The following is a 19169-nucleotide window of genomic DNA, read 5'->3' as shown; positions in this document are numbered from 1 at the left end:
ACTGTTGTATCAAAATCAACTGGAGTATTTGGTCTTTTTTTTTTATGTTTTCTCCCTCGAACGCAACTATAAGTTACATGCCTTAATATCCCCTCATCCTTCTTTGATGACCGTATCATACAACCAAATCCTTTTCCGACTGCAAAAGGTCTATAAAATTCATATTATTCATCAACGTCATTTAATACCATTTCAACTTTCGGCACAAGTATTGTATCACATTTATCATCTTTGTCATCCAAAATATGGACGTCATCATGTGCACTTTCAATAGTACAATCATCCAAACTATTACCAGTATCTCTAGGTTTGGTCGCTATTGTATGTGTCAAAAATAAATTTACTTTCCCACTTCAACAAAATATAAATTAAGTATATGGTAAGAAAGAGTTCATTCCATGGGAGGCAATTGTTGTTATTATATTTTCAATTTCTTTAGTAACCAAGGGGGGATTTTTCAGAATCTATGAAAGTCACAAAAGTTAAATCAAAAGCAAAATAAATAGTAGAAAGTAATCAATGAGTTGAGAATTTTGGTCAAGGAATTCATCTTCAATCTTAAACATGTACTTGAATATATGATTATAATTGCAATTTAATTTATCTATCATCAAAAGCCTCAAAATATCAAAAGAGCAAGATATTCAGTTAATTTCCTAAGTTCATCAACAAATTCATTAGAGCTGTGAATGTGAATTCTACCTAAAAAAATAACTTAACGCCTTGTGCTAATCAGGTTCGATTCCCTAAGAGCATTAAGTTTTCAGGTAATAGGCTAATCAATGAAATTGTTATACATTGTGCAGACAACTCGGACAAAGGTAAAACTCTAAATATGATTACAAGAAGGTATCACTACAATTCGTGATCATATCATGCTACTATGTCAAGGGTTCATTATTTTTACGTATGGAAAAACCCTATTTAACTATGGATATGGATGCAAGTTCAATTAATTGGCGACATAACTAAAAAAACATCTAAATCCTATTACAATACGTCAATCATATAATGGTGAAATACGGTAGAAGTTTGAACGACAATAGAGAGAGGAAACTAATAGATAAATCAAGCATAAGTTTTAGAAATATGACTACATCCTTAACCAATAGTACCAAATTAGCTACTTATAGCTATGGAGTTCAACACAATAACATTTGAATTAAAGAAAATGAAAAATAGCCAAAGAAAACCCTAGGAATATAGTTGTCTCTCCTTCAAAGCTCCGAATGATTCCAAAGTACCTAAAAACTCAAAAGCGCACATAAGAAACATAATTTATAAGAGAACTAGCAAAGAAAGCATAAACAACAGATAAATATCAAGGTGATTAAGACACCTATCAAGGTTCCACATTATCATTCATCCCGAAGACGAAAAAACATTAAATAACAAAATAAGCTTATGTTAAGTTAAACGTCACAGATTTATTAATAATTAATGATTGGTATTTTGATTGGGGGAAAACTTACAAGTTTATCAACAAATTACTATGTAAGATTATGTTGACTACGGGATATTAATTATGATTTGCAAGAAAATTTTTGATTTTAAGAAAAATGATTAGTTGATCATTCAGATTTTATAAAGGGAAAATTGGGAATATATCCCGTTTTCACTAATCTGTTTGGGGATCAATCCCCGTAACGGGAAAAAATTAAGAGATCTATCCAGATAGAGAAAAAAAAATGTTAAATAGGTTATATTCCACATGTGTGGGATTACTCGTGTGACTAAGTTATATTTTTACCCTTATCTTTCTGTATTTTGTATTAAAAAATATCGAGAGAAAAATCTGAGATGATTCTTGCATTGAGAGAAACTTCTGAGTGTCTACTTCAGCTTTCAACTTTTATTTGTAATGGATTATCTCTGCATCTCAAGCTCATCTTATATTAATAATTACTTTAGATTCCACAATTAAATACCCTCCAATTCATCTGTAAGCAATACCGGCAACCCATCATCAATGATAAATTACCTTAGGTTCCACAAATTCAAGTTAGAGTTACAACATATATGAGCACATTTGAAAATTGGTATTAATAATTCTAGTTTCTAGGTGAGTATTTTTGTTTATATATATCTTGAAAATGTTTTATGTCAAGGACTCATATTCTTAAATTAACCACCACAATAATTTAATTTCTTCGATTAAGATCTTGTTTTCGTATTTCCCTTGAATTTTTCGGCTATTTCAATTCTCTATAAAAGACCTTTACAATGCTTATTTCTCTCCATTAATAGATGTTTTACTCAAATCAACACAAAAGGGAAGAGGAAAAAGAAAAGGAACCAAGGAAGAAGAAAAACATGAACCCACACAAAAAAAAAATCCCATAGAGAAAGCTAACTGTTGTTGCATCGAAGCTCATGTCCGAATCAAATTCTATTGGGGAGAGTGAGTCATTGTCTCACGATTTCTCTCTATTAGTTATTATTTTCTCCTTTAAGTTTCTCTCGATTTTTTCACTACGAAAAAAATAAGGGTAAAAATGTAAATTAGGCACACGAGTGAACCCAAACGTGTGGGAAATAACCTATGCAACATTTTTTTTTCTCTTTCCGAGACATATCTCTTATTTTTTTTCGTTACGGGACAGATCACCAAACGGATTAGAGAAAACGAGACATATTTACAATTTTCCCTTTTATAAGCAAAAAATAAAGTTATGAACTATGATTTAAAAGATTACCTCTTACTTGTTTCTTTTTATGTTGATTCCACACTGATTAATGATAGTGATGAGGGTAAATCATATGATTTAGTTCTTTAGGAGTAAATAAAGATGAAGACCTTGTTTGTGAGTGCGAGTTCTAAGTTTTGAGAGATAAAAGTGATTTAATAATTGAGATAAAGAGATCACTTGGACAAGAATTATCCAGGTCAAAATCAATGGATGTGCTCCTTGCAAAAAAGGATCAACCAGAATATTGGATTCAATAAAATTTGAAAAGTATGTTATACTTCTTGTTACATCAGTTAAAGTCCCCTGCTAGGACCGAAGGCAAAGCACAAAGACTTATCATAAAGTTCAACTCGGCTCATAAAACAAATAATGATAACATATAATAATTTAAATCAATGGATAGGTTTACAAGGGATACTTTATCAAAATCAGAAAAAAGTTTGACAAGCTTTCTACTTTTTAGCGTTCATGTCATCGGCACTTCATAAATCTTTTTGGAGTCATTTTTGGTGCAGTCTACCAAAAATTATTGAATGCCTTGTTCATTTGATCTCATCCATAAGTTGTGATTGATTCATAAATATATAACATACACACGATCTTAAGGATGAACGCTCAGAAGCAAACTTCTTCGTTTGATTTTTTTGTTTGCAAGTTTTTTTTTCCTTTTGTATCATGGTTTTGAATTTGGTAACTATTAGCTTTGTTTCTTTAATCAAAACATAACAAGTAAAGGAATAATTATCATTTACTAGTGAAATCGCATGCGTGATGTACCTGTCGTTTAAACTGTTGGTTAGTTAAACTAAAATTTATATAGATAGAGAATGAGTATCCTTAACCAGTGAAATCGCACGCATGATGCACCTTCCATTTAAACTGTTGATTAGTTAACATAAAATTTATACAGATAAAATCTACAATTGAAGGTCTCTTTGACGTGAGACTATATGATGTTAGTATCTTTGCATTTTCCATATGTATTTGTTCCCGGAGTGGAGAATTCTTTATTAGCACGTAGCTCCAATAGCAACAAACTACTGATGTGATTTATGCACTAACATGAGAATAAATATTGAGAGGTTTATGTACATCTAAGATACATGAAGATTATCCAAGATTTATAAAATGAACTTGGTATAACCTGGTGTGATAAAGATATGCAATGTAGTCCCTTTTCACTTATCATCGCTTGATTTTCATCTCTAACTTATTTAAGTTTTGGTAGAAATTTTTTTCATCCACTTATACCTTGTTAAATCTATCTCCAAACAAACTACATGGACAATATAAGTAATTATTTTTTGTCCTATTATCATCAGTTATTTATGCTCCATACCTATTGCATTTAATGCCATTACCGGGCTGTCGCAAATTGATAGGCACTTTAATGTTTTTCATAGTAAGCTTGTCTCTTAAAATCTCCTTAACCACTTCTACCAGTATGTAAACCACAATTTACCGAAAATGCTCACTGATACCACAATGAATTTTCGCATATTTATACAAACGCCACGAACTTAGGAATTGAAACAGGGTAATTTCACAACCTTAAACTGGGTAAATCCCTCACCAAATATACTAGTACATATAAAATAGAATCAATAGGGGGAAGTAAAAAGCATTCAATATATTTGAGAACTCAATAAGCAAAATTTACTCAGATTACAATCAGGGCGTGAAATTAAACCCATCATAGATATCGTCCCAAAAAAGAGCGCAAAAAATGTGAAGTTAAAGATTGAGTTAACAGAGAATCGATATTACATTGTGAAATTGGTTAGGGTGGAGTTTTTTTTTGCACAAAGAACTCAGAGAAAGAAATAAGAAAACTATAGCGTGTGTTGCCCTTATTTTGTTTTAAATTTACCGGAGTTACTACCACAAGCTAATTTTAAGTGAAGGGTATTCACGTCACTTTAGGATCCATGTTGAAAACACTGGGGGTACCAATATACACCACTAACTTTTTTGTAGGAAATTTGTACGGACAAACTCAACACAACTCCGATAGTTAAAACTCAATCAAGGAAAGTGTCTAGAGTTATCTCTTTATCTCTCTTGTTATTAGAACGTTTACAGAATTGAATCCATGAACTTAATTACAAAGAGAGTTCTTGGATGGTACCAAAGACCAATGTCGAAGGATCAATCAAGTGGTATCCAACAAACTAGGTCGGATGTATCTACTATGATTGATCAACGCACAACCTGTGATATTTCAATTATAAACATAAACAATATAATGCGGAAAAAACATAACACAGGAACCAAAATTTTTGTTAACGAGGAAATTGCAAATGTAAAAAAACCCCAGGACCTAGTTCATATTGAACACCAAACTGTATTAAGTCACTACAGTCACTAGCCTACTACCAATTAACTTCCGTCTGGAATGTAGTTGAGCCTGAACTCTGTATTCCGCTAATTCAGGTACAATCGCGCTCCTTACGCCTCTTGAATCTCAACAAGACTTCGCGCAATTGATTCCCTTAGATGACGTCACACCAACTAAGAGTTTCTTAAACTCAATTGAAGACTTTAAACCAAATCTTCCTCTCATATATTAAGCTTATATAATTGCTTTCCTGATTATGATCGGAACGGATGATCAAATCAAACGTAGGATCAAGGTGATGGAAATCGATAGCAATCTGACATAAGTCTAGTTGTCCTCAAAATCTGAACTTATGCAGTGCATCCTAAATTATTATTCACCTCATAACTTTGTGAAATCCGGAAGTTGACACAAAGAGAACTTTGTGATTTCTCTGTATCTTGTTCAAGTGATAAATCAACAATCGAACAAGATCAGGATAATCAAGTTATCAAGATAAAAGATAACTGGACATGGCTTCACGAATCCCAGTAATAAAGTCTTTGATAGTCGCTAAACCCTAAACGGGTTTCTGAGGAGGACGGCTCTAATTACAACTAGGACACACCAAAAATTAGTGTTAGGATTCAAGGATCCCAGTTGCCAAGAGTTTCTCTTATATAGACATTCAAATCATATGATGTTTTAGGTTAAGCTAAGATAGCTTTGGAACCAAGCAAACAATATTCACTGTAAGATGAAAGCTTTGAATCGCATTCACATAAACAAGATATATACTCTAGTTAGGTAAACCACAACCGAACCATCTACAAATAGTATGTTCAACATGGTTAGCCGAAACTAGCCGGTTTGAACTTAAAAGCTTAATACTTATTTTTATGAACACAAAGACATTAATCTTGAGTCACAATCATGTGACTAAATAAGTCTAGTATTTTTAGAGAATTCATCAAATGCAAATTATCTCATATAAATAATTTAATCGCAATTGAATCATAATCGACTTAGTTGGTAATGCACAAAGTACTGAATCGGATGAGTCATGGTACACGGACCGGTTTGCAAACTAATGAGCAAAACCGAGTTCCAGAGTTGACAATTTTTTTTCAGTTCACGTATCGGTTTGCAAACTTAGGTGCAAAACTGAGTTCCGGAGTTGACAAAAGTTTTTCAGTTTACGAACCGGTTTGGAAACATTAAGACTTTACCGGTTCCAGAGTTCTCATAACCTTTTCAGTTTGCATACCAGTTTGGGTACTAAACTGGTTCAGGAACATACAACTGTATTTGTTCACATACCGGTTTGAATACTTAAACTTGGTTCCCTTACCACAGTTCCAAAATGGGTTGCATACGAATATGGACCTATCCGAATCACGAAACAAACAGATTTTCCCATGATGTGCATATGAATATGCATATCACACAAATCTGTAAGTCGATATATAGCTACTCCGCTACGTGTACGAGTATATGTAATACAACTTCAGACTTAGAACAGTTATCACAGTTTGTAAGACTGATAACACTATCTTGTATTCTGAATATAGTAGTTCTATATTTTTCTCTAAATCCCAATCCGAAACATTCCTGAATAACATCAATGATACATATCATTGTTGCAGGATATTTTCGAATGATAAACTTGAATCATGATTTTGGTTCCGAACAATAAATTGTTCTCTACCGAAATTGATCAAGTATAAACAAATGTTCATTAAGCTTAGTCATTATATTTCGAGAAATTCGAAAACTGAATAATCAATTCTCGACTCGAAATTCTTGTCCATGTAATCTAGTTTAATTGGTTATGCGACAAAAGTCTCAAGGATAGAAAAGTGAATATAACTTGAGAAATAGGTGGTTGGTCGATGTCGTATGCGTCAAAAATAATTTCACTTCCTTACTTCAACAAGATATTAATGAAGTATATGATAAGTAAGAGTTTTTTCCACGGGAGGCAATTGTTGTTATTGCAATTTCAAGCTCCTTAAGTAACCAATGTGGGGATATTGATTTTATCAAAACAATAAAAGTAAATCGAAAGAAAAGTAACTAATGTAAAGTAATAAATAGTTGAGAATATTGGTCAAGGAGTTTATCTTCAATCTCAAACTAGTGTTTTCATACATGATTAGAATTACAATTTAATCTCTTTTTCATCAAAAGCCGTAGACTATCAAGAGAGCAAGATAATCCGTTAATTTCCTAAGTTCATCCACAAACACATTAGAGCTGGGAATGTGAGTTCTACCTAAAGAATAACCTAACGCCTTTCGCTAATTAAGTTCAATTCCTAGGAGCATTAAGTTTCATAAATACGCTAATCAATGCAATTGTCATACATTGCGCATGACAATTCAAACGGTAAAACACAAATCATGACTGGTTCGTTTCTCAACTACCTCTATCCTAAACCGATACTTAACTAATTATAGACTAGAAATCAAGATATAATTTTGACTTTAAACTAAATTTGACAACATACTTGAGATACCAACACTTGTGAGTTCGACCGAGCAATGAACACATGCAAAAATAAATGCCTCGGTCGAAAAGTCGACCGTTTATTTATTATAGTAAGATTTATAAAACATAATAACCACAACCAATAAAATCAGACTACTTTTAGGAATAATCATAACTTGTTGATTAATCTCAGTGGTGAAAAAAAAATGGATTTGGGGTTTTTTTACATTCTCTATTTTTTTTTCCTGATTTGTGATGATTTTTATTAAGAGATTAGATTAGGTTTAAGGTTACCAAATCGGTCAACAATATGGGTTTCATATAAATTTTTTTGTTAAAAGTAATTAGGTTGTATTTCGAAAATTACATATTTATGTATGTTGTATTTAATCAGGGTTCCATTTAACATGGACGTGGGTTGTATCTGGTCACTTACCTTTAATAACTTTTGTGAACAGAATCTTTATAGGGTGTTTCTGTATATACACCCCGAGTTCCTTTTTTAATTAATTCAATAAATAAATGAGGGATTTTGGGAACACAATTTCAAAATGACTTTTATAAGGATTTTTATTTTCGTCTTCTAGATTTAGGGATCCACTTATGGAAATACATTGGGGATTAATTTTTTCTCATGTAAATACACACTTTTGCTTGTATTATTCAAAATTCATACTAGCGAAAGTTTCACACACCGCCTCATATGCTTGATAAGAATTATTACTATAGGCACATAATGTAGGAATCGTCGTATTATTGGAATGCAGATAGGGAGTTTTTAGGGATGATAAGATGATAAAATATGGTCATGAGGTAGTAATCTTAATAACCTGTATCCTACTATATTTAATTTGTGTTTATGAATTTAATTAGTTAAAGTAATTAAGTATTAGTGGTTAGATTAAATTTACAGTTAGTGTTTGAAAATAAAAAAAAACTTCGATTATTATTTATTTTTTTTTAAATTTAAAATCACGTGCGACTAGGATTCAAGAGTAACCTAGCCGTAAAATCCTACTTACGGTTGGTTATTTATCCTTTCCCAACCGTCAGTGAAAATTTTCAGTCATAATAAAATATTAAATCCGTTTGGCTGAGAATTCTTCATTTCCCAGTCGTAACTATATAATCATCTAGCTTAAGACTGAGAGTTCATCAATTCCCAGCCGTAATTTTCTATCAACGGCTGAAAGTTCATCAATTCCAAACCATAGTATATAGTTCCCGAAATTGAAACTTGAAATTGATCGTATACTTATTTAGGCAATCAAAACAAGAAAAAATGGTCGGTTTTTCTATTTTTACTTATCATATGTCATTTTTATTTGACGACGAATCATCCTTTGGAAAAAATAAGGGAAAAGGAAAAATAGAAATGGACGAAGAAAAGAAAGAGAATAAATAGAAATTTCATTTTATTTTCTTTTTAATAGTTAAGGATTTGGATTGATTTAATCAAAGAGTATTTTGAGACTTTTGTTATATATTAGGTTTCCCATGTCCATTTTTAGGACAAGATTTCCTTCGGACAGCTTTCAAAGCTTCCTCATTGCAGCCCCAATAATAAAAACCTCATATAGGGGCATATGAAAACAGTAGAGGAGCTTATCGCATGATTCTAATGTTTAATTAGTTGGTTAGGGGGTGTCCCAAAGGTATAATAAATGTGTAAGTTACTTTTTCATCAATTAAACCAAAATAATCAGGATTTTTTTTTAATCAACAACCCAAAATCAATCATCATCGACACTAATCCGAAATCAATCATCATCAACAACAACTCAAAATCAATCATCATCAACAACCCTTCCATAAATTATAACTAAAAACTAAAAAATCAAAAAAAAACAAAACATAATTCTCTAAATCTAATCAATAACAACCCAAAATCAATTGATTTCAAACAAATTCGAAATATGTTAGATTTTCTCAATCAAATTTGGAAAAAATCGCTTTCAGAATCAATTTCCCAGCAGTTTCACGTTTTACGGCTAGAAAAAGAAGAACTCCCAACCGTAATTGGTTTGAATAATTTCTATAGGTGGGAGTTTTCATTATAGACTTTGCCGCAAGCAATTATGGTTTGTCCGGGTCTTTGATAAAACCTAACCGTAAATTTTGCAATTACAATTTAAAATTGACATACATTGAGAGTTACGGTTGGCTTCGAAAACAAAAAATCCAACCGTAACTGGTTTATATGATTGGGCCAAATTTTACTAAGTTGCAGTTAGGATTTCATCGTCACCTAACCGTATATTAGTCGTACAATTGGTTACAAAGAGAAAAACTCAACTGTAAACCGGTCTAAAAAGCTAAAAGATTCAATCTTTGGTCAGGTGAATTGCAATCTCCATCGTGAGGTGTATAAAATTAGGTTTCTCTATTATATAAAGATTCACCTATCTCAAATTTCTCACTTGAATCACTTAAAGGTTTAACACTAATTAAACAAGGACAGCTTTTCCATCGTAATAATACAATCAATTTTGCCACTATGATAATACTATAGACAAAGAGCTTTGGATTTTAATTACAGGTGACCATATTTTATTTTACATGGAAAGTCCCTCTAGTGTTTTTAGAAGCCCATATACGAGGTTTCCAATAATATGACTCTAATGCACAATTAGAGCAACTCCAATGAGATTATTCGAATCTGATGGTTTGCTATGCCAGGCAGATGGAAAAACTGACTTCGGTGCAGTGGGAACATTATTCCTCTACCCAAAAAGAATCTATCGTGGCACCTAGGGACAGTCGTCCCATCTTAAGACGAGGCTCGTCTCAACTTGAGACGAATCTCGCTCTTCACGTTGTGACGACCTTACCTAGGTGCCACGACAACGACTATTTGGTGATTCAACCACCAACGAATATAATTCTACCTATATAAACATATGAAATCCAACTTTTTTCAACATACTCAGAGCATATGATATGACTGTTGAATACATTGACGGGATCAAGCGTAAATGCTACCTAAGCTCGGAAAATAGATTTATCTTCATCAAAACTAAGATTTGGACCACAAACTCTTTGTGATGAATTATTTTGTGTTTCCTATGAGGTTTCCATTTTTTAAATATTTTTTTTATAATATTTAGGTGAAATTAATGAGGTGTTTAAGATTGAAATATTAAGATTGAGGAGTTTGATCTCAAAAAATGAAGATTAAAGTGAAATTATAAGAAGTTGTGGCTGTAGAAGGTGTGGTTTTGAAGTTGAAAATGGTTGTATTTATAAGGAGTGGATTAGAACCGTTGGATAAGAATAGTCGTTGCTAGCTCAATCAAGACCGACCGTCTTAATATGAGACGAGACTCGTCTTGGCTCAATATAGGCCGACCGACCTATGCTGATATGCTCGGCTCAAATTGAGCCGACCGTCTCGAACTGAGACCCAGTGGACAAACCGTCGAATTTAAAGATTTGTCCATCCATTTTACTTGGAACGATTTTTTGGGGACCATGGTTTTTTTTGGGGACCATGGTTTTATTTTGGGTAAAGGCATTAGAAGTAATTTTAGGTCACCCCATATCTGGTTATTTATTTAATACCTAATCTACCCTCTTAATTAATTTAGGTTATGATTAGTGAAATGATTTAGTTAAAAACAATTAGTGAGATTAAATTAAAAGATGAGTTTATTATTAGTTGAGAAGAATTATTGAGAGAGTAGAGTTAGAGAAGATGAAGGAGAAAAATATGGAAAATAATTTTTTTTTCCAATTCACTAAGTTTGAGTATTCAAATGATGAAAACTCATCTGATTCTTCATCTCCATCCTCTCCTAGAATATTTGTTAATCTTCAAAATGATCCGGATTTGAACTGGATTTTGAACAGTTCGGTTACTTTATATGAAGAACAAGTAATCGAACTCATCTGAAGCTGTAGTTCGGTTGCCCCGTGAGATGAACAAGTAACCGAACTCATCTGAAAGTGTAGTTCGGTTACTTGTTCCAAACACGCAGATTATCGAACTCTCAAATAATAGAATTTCTAGGAGTTACAGTGTTATGTTCGGTTGGTTCTCAACTAACCGAACTTTGGTGTACAAAGTTCGGTTGGTTCGCAAATTGCATGCACCCGAACTTTACGTAATATAAGAGTATATAAGTTTACAAAGTTCGGTTCTTTCGCAAACTTGAACCTAACAGCTAACCAACCGAACTCTGAGTTCGGTTTCCGCCATAAAATTGTGAAGTTGCCGAACTTAACAAACAAAAAAAAAAATGAAGTTCCAGCGTCTATTGGCTAAGTTCGGTTACTTTGTAGTTTTAAAAGTTTTTGCGAACAAACCGAACTCTATTGGCTAAGTTCGGTTATTTTGGAACTCAACATAGTGGCCACAACAACACAGTTCGGTTAGACTGGATTTTTTTTTTTCGGTTCTAAGGGTGGAGTTCGGTTACTTTGTAGTTTTAAAATTTTTTGCGAAACAACCGAACAGAGAGTTCGGCGACTTATTTTTAAATCCAATAGAACCGAACTGTTCTTCGTGTTCTTTATTTTCAAGAAGTTCGATTAGTAAACTAGGATTTTTTTGGAAAATCGACCTAACCGAACATGGCTCTGTAACTCCTATTAAAACCCTATTTTGATGATTTCTATTCGATTGAAGCAATCAAAATCAAATTAAAGTGAAGGGTTTGTTGGAAAATACCTCCAGAGTGGTCCCATGGCAGAATCAAGTTGCGACTGGCGTCTTTTATACTCGATAAAATTATTATGTAACCGAACTTAATTGTGATTGCATTGATGTTGTTACATTTCTTAAATAGGCGGTGACGGTGGTGGTGGGAGGAGGTGGTGGTGGTAATCGATGGTTGGTGGTGGTGATAATCGAAGGTGGTGGTGGTGGTAATCAGCGGTGGTGGGGGGTGGTGGTGGTAATCGGTGGTTGGTGGTGGTGATAATCAGAGGTGGTGGTGGTGGTAATCGGCGGTGGTGGTGGGAGGAGGTGGTGGTTATATATAGGTGGTTATTAGGTTGGTTTTAAATTAAATTAGGTTAATGGTAGGTTAGTCATTTCAACGTTTTAGGACACCCCTTATCACTATAGGGAAGGTGGCCTAATAAACCTCGCGTTTTTAAGGGACACTCAAAAGGATTTAGGGCCAACAATAAAACAAAAAAGGTCATCCAAAAGGAAAATGTAGCCAGCCCTTATCTCGCATAATTCGTAATGGCGAAATTACCCTTATATATTCGGAGGATATGATAACATTGTTATCCTCCGATTGTAATCGGAAGCCAAAATATTACCCAGACTCCCGATTGTAGTCGGTGCAGTATTAGAATGATTTCTGTTTCATTTTTTCCATTTCTTTTTCATTTTTGAGTTGTATGAGTTATAGAGAAGAATGTGAAGGAAAAAAGGCAAAACCCATTTTATCACTACAAAAATGGATGGATATGAAGAAGAAGGTGAGAATCATGGCGAAGAACAAAATGTTGAGGGTTCACGACCGTTTAGAGAAGACGATTTGGGGTATATGTTGAATGATCCAAACTTTTGTGGAGAGGAAAACCTAGACGGCGCTTTCATGGAAGAAAATGGAGAATCGCCTGATATTGAAACACAAGTATTGTGTTAAGAAACTCAAATACTCGATTTTCATGCGTTTGTGTGCTTTTGTAAACAAGAAAAACCGATTATTGCATGCATTTAATGCCATGAACTACCAAGATTCGGTAGATAATTTCTCGAATAAACTTACGAATATAACACACTGTGTACCAAATATGTATATTCGGTAGTTCCAAGATAGTAGTTTACTGCCGAATATGAGAAAAAACCCCAAACTGGTTTTCCAAAAAAATCTACATTCGGTAGTTATGTAGAGTTATTTACCCCCGAATGGCCCCAAAAACGAATTCCTCAAAATTTTTCAAAACTCAGTATTCTTATCCTTTACAATCGGTAATAGTTTAACATTATTTGACTGCCGAATATAACAGTGGCCTCAAAATAAAATTTCCGAAAACTTGAAAATCGGATGTTTATCGATTAAAGTTATCTCCCGGTTATTTATATTCGGCTATTTTACTATATATTTTAGCTTCCGATTATATCATTTTTTGCACTCAATAAACTGTGTACATTCATTTGCATAAATCGGGTGTTTTGGATAACCGATAGGATTCCGAATATAGTATATTCGGCAGTTTGACTTATTTAATAACCTCCGATTATTGTATAATAATTTGTTGCTTTCATATGCAGGCCATTGAAGAGTTTGTTGATGATTTCTATTTGAGGCCCGACACTTCCCTATACTATGCAAATGATTTGGTATACTCATTACTATTTTTTTTTTTCAAAATTTATATGTTAAATGGTTATGCTTATTAGATTTGTTTTCTTTTATGCACGTTTAGACATTTGGAAGTAAGAAGGAGGCAAAGGAATGGCTTATGAACAAGGAAAAAGATAACATGTGCGTGGTAGTTCAAAATAATCATGTTAGTGACACTCGATTTGAAATGATTTGCGAGCGAGGTGGGACGCGAAAGAGTCACGAGGGAAAGAATAGTAAGTACGTACGGAAGACGAATAGGAAATACCGAAGCAATACCAAGAAGATAGGATGCCCATTTAAGATTGTCTTCTATAAGCCCGATGGTATTAAAGGTAAAGAGTATAAAATGTGTAAAGTTGATAACGGTTGTCACAACCATGATGATCCGTTGGATTTAATTGGACATGTAATGGTTGCCAAGTTAAAACCACATCAAATGAAGATGGTGAGGTCTATGCGGATCCAAAAAGCGAGTGCGATCTTAAGTAAAATAAAGGCGGACGACCCCGACAACTTGTCTTCTTTGTCTACAATTAAGTCGGCCCTAGCTACGATCAAAAGGACTGAATGGGATGGTAGAACGGTCATGCAACAATCGGAGTGGTTAGCGGAGTTACACAGATACACCTTGAGAAGGGAAGAAAAGGATGGTATAGTGGTTCGTATTTTCTTGGCACATCCCGAAATGATCCAATTGGCTCAATGCTTTCATCAAATTTTGTTGATAGATGCTACTTATAAGACAAACAAGTATAACATGTCGTTGTTGAACATTGCTTGCCATACTTCGGACAAAAACACGTTTACGATTGCATGGGGTTTAATGGATCATGAGAACAATGTGAGTTTCATTTGGATGTTGGAGACGTTGAGGTCCATTTATAACGATGATAATTTTCCAAGGGTTATTGTAACGGATAACGATCAAGCCTTAATGCATGCAATAGCGGTAGTGTTTCCGGAAGTCCAAAACTTGCAATGTACGTCGCACATTCAATGCAATCTCAAAACCAATTGCCATCATCATTTCCAAGCTAAAAGACCAAGGAAGGGTACCAAGAGGCCAAAGGAAGAGGATGAGCACATTAGTAAATTAACCGTGGAAGAACGTAAGGAAGAGGATAGGCTATTTGAAGAAAAGTGGAAGGAGGATGGAATTATTTGGAAAATGTTCATGAAAGCATGGGACAAAATCGTTTGGTCGATGACCGAGGAAATTTACGAATGTAACTTGAAGAAATTTGAGGATGAATACGGCACGGACTACCCAAAACCGGTTGAGTATTGTAAAAAACAATGGTTAACGATTAAGGAGAGGTTTGTGTTTGCATGGACATATGAATATCGTAACTTCAAGAACGAGGCGACAAGCATTGCGGAGGGGTCTCATGGTCGACTAAAGAAAATACTAATTGGTAGTCAAAATGGAGTTGTGTCGATCCAAGAAGCAATCCATGAATTCACCAATCGTGATCTCGTAAAGATTAGGAAATGTATGCAATTTAGTGTACACAAATTCCCGATGGAACATATTAAGGAAAAATTGCTTCTAATGAGAGTTGTTCATAAAGTTTCAAGATGGGCAATAAATTGCATGATGAAACAATTGAAGTTATATAAAACTTATGATGACGAGAATACAGTTTGTGTTTGCAAGGATATGAAAGGTATTGGACTCCCGTGTCGTCATAAGTTGGGTAGGTATGTTGAAGTGATTGACATCGATGATATTCACCCATTTTGGAGGCAATTAAATTTCACTCTGAACACCCCGGTAGTTGATGGTCCGTCTTTCTTTGAGTCAGAATTGTGTGCACGAATAGCCGAGCGTTACGCTACATCAAACGACACCAAGAAGCAAATATTGATGCATAATTTGGAGGAAGCCCTTCACCCTTCTTTAAGGGAGGTTGATGAACCTATTAAGCAAAAGAACACCGGTAGGCCGAACACCGAAGTGTCGAGGACCATCCAAAGAAAAGAGTTGAAGGAGTATTTGTCTAATAAAAGAATATTGTCTAGGCACGAGCGTTCGGAAGCCGAATTTGAAGATGAGCCGGAGCCTAAGAAAAGAGGTCGGCCAAAGATCTCTACAGATCCTTCTCAAGTAAGTCAACCCAATGTTGTCGAAGAAGTTGTTGAGCAAATGAACGCCTCGCAACAAACCCAATCAATGGAAATTCTTACTATAAAAGAGGACAAAGGTACTCTTCGTTGCCCTAGAGATCTTAATGGAAGACCAAATCGATCCACATATACAATATACAAATAGTATTTGGAACAACTCCCTCCATTTATCATTCCATTTGTTTTGTTGACCGACGAGGTTGATGGGGATGGAAATTGTGGGTTTCACGTTGCTACGGAATAAATGGGTTACTTTAGAGAGGCGGATATCGAAGATGTCACCCAATGCCAATATTTAAGAAATAAGATGGCGGTACAACTAGTGAAGGACAAGGGTTTTTATATGGAGATGATGAGGCGAGGAGATAGATACGACAAAGAACAAGAGTTCAAAGACTTAGTTGCGCGTGTGAAGTGCCGAAAGGGATTGAAGACAATCAGATCCAAGTATTGGATGACAATGCCTAAATTTGGATATCTCCTAGCGGACGTTTTGAATTGCGTGGTACATTTCTTTGTTCCTCCTATGTATGGACTTAGCATGATGTTTGCACCCACAAGAACGGCTTGCGACGAGTCGGCTAAAGATAGAAGAATCGTAATGGCATTTGTAAATGAAATGCATTTTATCGGTTTAAGAGTAAAGAAAGATTGTCTGTTACTTCCATTGAGTAAGTGGCACGATTACTTCCCGATGAACCATTGCAAGGATTGGGTGAAATAATATGAGTCCAACATGGTTGATTGGGATCGCGTTATGGACCACAACTTTCCCGCTGAGTTACTCGAATTGATCCCCTCGGATGATGACGATGTTTGATCTTTTTTTTTCGAACATGTAATTTGTACAAGTTTTTTGGAAACTTTTTTGTGAAGATATATGATTTAATCGGTCGCAAATAATACAATGTTGTCTCCCAAATGTACGAATCGGGCTCTTTGATACACGTTTTGATTACGAATATTAATCAGTATCGGAACAACAGTATTATAACACTTCAATCCGATTAATCATATTCGGGAATTCCATATTTTATCAAACCGCCGATTAATATTAAAAATTTGAATTTACAGCACTCAAACATCACATGTTATTCTTTTTTCCCAGTCCGAGATGCAACAATCAATGCGCCTTAGAAATATAGAAACGACTCTCCTCTCCACTTGGAATAAGCATCTTGTGCCGCAAACCTGTCGTCTCTGTGCCTAGCAAGAATACGGTTGTACTCGGTGCACAATTTTATAACATGGTGCACCCTTGAAGAAACATGGGATGGTTCATAATTGTGGCGTGGCTTCTTGTACTTACCAACAAAAGGACCCAATGAAACGTTAATCCAAAATATACGATCGTCCTGCTGTTCTTTGGGTATATCTTTCACAATGTAATAATTTTTTATCCATTCGGTCTCTTCTTCAACTTGTTTTAATCTTTCTATATGATGGAATTGTTCTTCACCTCGCTTCTTAGCCTTGATTTCCTCTTCCTCCTCCTTCGCTGCCACTAACGATGGTTTAAATTTTTTGGGTTGTTTGTTCCTTTTTTGTATTTCTTCTTCCATTGCTGCAATTGATGTAGTTGTTCGCTTGCATCTTCGAAGTATGTTGTCGATTGATGATGGACTTGCCATTGAAAATGTTTTTAATTTTGATTTTTTACTCAATAATAACTGAGAGGGGTTACCCTCCTTATATAGATTAGAGTTCCAACGGCTCTAATTTTTGAAAATATGGCCGTTGAGGTTTCTGAAAATATGGCCGTTGAGGTTTCCTACCAATGATGCACTACAATCGGTTGCTAACGATACACGTATTCCCTTCGAATAAAACATTCGGAGGATAACTTTTTTTGTAAAGTTCCGAATGAACGATGGCCCAAAAATCAGAATTTGAGAAAAACTGATACTTTTCAAATTTTGAACTTCAAATAATCGGAAGTTAACTCAGTTACCAGAACTTCCGAATATGGGGTGTCTAACCTTCTATATTGGCCCTTGGAACCACCTAGAGCCATGGCATGATTTGTTTTGAACTTGTAATATTCGGAGGATAATTTTTTTTTGTAAAGTTCCGAATGAACGATGGCCCAAAAATCAGAATTTGGGAAAAACTGATACTTTTCAAATTTTGAACTTCAAATAATCGGAAGTTAAATCAGTTACCAGAACTTCCGAATATGGGGTGTCTAACCTTCTATATTGGCCCTTGGAACCACCTAGAGCCATGGCATGGTTTGTTTTGAACTTGTAATATTCGGAGGATAATTTTTTTTGTAAAGTTCCGAATGAACGATGGCCCAAAAATCAGAATTTGGGAAAAACTGATACTTTTCAAATTTTGAACTTCAAATAATCGGAAGTTAAATCAATTACCAGAACTTCCGAATATGGGGTGTCTAACCTTCTATATTGGCCCTTGGAACCACCTAGAGCCATGGCATGGTTTGTGTTTGAACTTGTAATATTCGGAGGATAATTTTTTTTGTAAATTTCTGAATGAACGATGGCCCAAAAATCAGAATTTTGGAAAAACTGATACTTTTCAAATTTTGAACTTCAAATAATCGGAAGGTAACTCAGTTACCAGAACTTCCGAATATGGGGTGTCTAACCTTCTATATTGTCCCTTGGAACCACCTAGAGACATGGCATGGTTTGTTTTGAACTTGTAATATTCGGAGGATAATTTTTTTTTGTAAAGTTCCGAATGAACGATGGCCCAAAAATCAGAATTTGGGAAAAACTGATACTTTTCAAATTTTGAACTTCAAATAATCGGAAGGTAACTCAGTTACCAGAACTTCCGAATATGGGGTGTCTAACCTTCTATATTGTCCCTTGGAACCACCTAGATCCATGGCATGGTTTGTTTTGAACTTGTAATATTCGGAGGATATTTTTTTTTGTAAAGTTCTGAATGAACTATGGCCCAAAAATCAGAATTTGGGAAAAACTGATACTTTTCAAATTTTGAACTTCAAATAATCGGAAGTTAACTCAGTTACCAAAATTTTCGAATGTACCACACAAATCATTGTCATTTGAACTTGTCTAACTTAGTTACCAAAATTTTCGAATGTACCACACAAATCATTGTCATTTGAACTTGTCTAACTTAGTTACCAAAATTTTCGAATGTACCACACAAATCATTGTTATTTATCTGCTCTTATTTACTTTACGACCGTGACTACCTCCCAGTCCTGCACGACCACGGGTTTGAGCACCTTCAGTTGGA

The sequence above is a fragment of the Papaver somniferum genome, chromosome 1 (genome assembly GCF_003573695.1).
Source record: "Papaver somniferum cultivar HN1 chromosome 1, ASM357369v1, whole genome shotgun sequence".
Lineage (NCBI taxonomy): Eukaryota > Viridiplantae > Streptophyta > Magnoliopsida > Ranunculales > Papaveraceae > Papaver > Papaver somniferum.
This window is presented reverse-complemented; position numbering follows the sequence as displayed.